Source organism: Henckelia pumila, chromosome 4, assembly GCF_033568475.1.
Source record: "Henckelia pumila isolate YLH828 chromosome 4, ASM3356847v2, whole genome shotgun sequence".
Taxonomy (NCBI): Eukaryota; Viridiplantae; Streptophyta; class Magnoliopsida; order Lamiales; family Gesneriaceae; genus Henckelia; species Henckelia pumila.
Genome location: NC_133123.1, coordinates 10,870,792 through 10,872,525, shown reverse-complemented (window position 1 = coordinate 10,872,525; position 1,734 = coordinate 10,870,792). Strand labels below are relative to the sequence as shown.

The 1,734-nt window shown below is 42.1% G+C and overlaps 1 non-coding gene across 1 annotated transcript; it reads left to right on the top strand.

Moving 5' to 3' along the window:
* Positions 1-1,366: 1,366 nt before the first annotated feature.
* On the top strand, positions 1,367-1,477 carry LOC140870016 (small nucleolar RNA R71). The gene has a single exon (XR_012147001.1). It is a non-coding gene; the product is annotated as a small nucleolar RNA R71 (small nucleolar RNA).
* The last annotated feature ends 257 nt before the right edge of the window (positions 1,478-1,734 follow it).

Here is a 1,734-nt window from a genome sequence, read left to right as displayed (position 1 = left end):
TTAAAGGATTAATGCTAATTAATTCAATTAGGCATCGAACGGATCGGAAGCTCCGAAGGGACGATCGGAAGCTCCGATCGGGATCGGAAGCTCCGATGAGGATCGGAGGCACCGATGATATTACGTCATCCATGACGTGTGGCTGGATCGGAAGCTCCGATCAGGACCGGAGGCTCCGATCACCCCTATCCGGAGTCAACAAGTGATATTTTGACACGTGGCAGATCAGGATCTTCGGAAGCTCCGATGGCAGGATCGGACGTTCCGATCGAGGTTCGGACGTTCCGATCGAGGATCGGAGGCTCCGATCGTTGTCTATAAATAGAAGGCCGAGACTTCATTTCTCCTTGCCAATTCCGGATTTCCTCTCTATTTCTAGTCATATTCGAGCTGTTCTAGTCTTCTTAGGCTTGGTCCGAAGGTCGGAGAGGCGTTTGATAGTCGTAGCGGAGTTGTGCCCAAGTTCTGGAGGCATCGACATCAAAGGGCTAACGACGGACGAAGGTATAGCTTTTGCTTCCTATAAATATTTAGGAGTATGCAATAGCTTAGTTAAGGCTTTTAGAGCACTGTAATGATAGTAGTATCATTTCGCTGTGTAGGCGGACTTTAGGCTTGGACTTAGAGCTGGTAGTGCCTACCTGGTATTTGAGGTACGAAAGTACTGTTCGAGATATCCTGACTGAGTATGCATGTATTATATGACTGCATGATTTATATGACATGATATTATGCTGCATTCATTTGCATCTTGCTGTATCTCCTTCGAGATGTCTGTAGTAGGGTTGTACCCTATCCTGTTAGTGGATGGATTTCCATCGATTTGGGTCCGGCGTATCCACAGTTATCTCGGTATGGGAGCCACCTCCTGAAGCGACGGCACAGCGTGCTACATACCAGGGCCCGGTCTGTCTCTGTTATCTGATCCTTGACCTCGAGTCTATAGGGAGTTCACTTTGCATGCATGTATACTCATACTCTCGCACTGAGCGTTTTATGCCCACGTCTCGTACTCTGTATTTTCTGGACACCCTATTCCATGGGGCAGGTTTGCGATTGGACGAGGAGGGTGGATCCAGGAGGGGCTAGTCAGTGGTTGGCCAGCTGGAGCTTCGTCTAGGCTTTATTACTGTTGTTTGGGTTTATACAGCTATTCGATTTGGTTGTATATTATTGGATAATTACAGATTCCTTTACTTGGGATTGTATAATGTTATTGGTTTCCGCAGTTTTATTCTGATATCTGTTTTATTAAGTTAATTGCATGCCTAAGTTCTGTTTAGTAGGTGATCTGGGTAAGGGTCACTACAGCCTATCTTTAGGTATTAAACCTTCATAAAAGTAAAAAACTATCCTCCATATTTCAAAACCATGATGTGGGCATGTATTAAGTAACTCTTTATATCTATCCCAACATTGATAAAATGTTTCCCCTTGTTTTTGAGAAAAAGTTGTAATTTGTCTTTTAAAAGAGTTTGTTCTATGGGAAGGGAAAAACTTTTTTAGAAATTGTTGTTGCATTTCTTCCCATGATGTTATTGAACTTGATCTCAAATTTTTCAACCATGTTTTAGCTTTATCTTTTAAAGAAAAAGGAAAAAGCTTTAATCGAACAATATCCATGCTACAATTTTGATCATTATAATTGTTGCAAACCTCCTCAAATTGTCTTAAATGCAAATATGGATTTTCAGAATCTAGGCCATGAAAATTTGGTAAAAGTTGAATAATTTG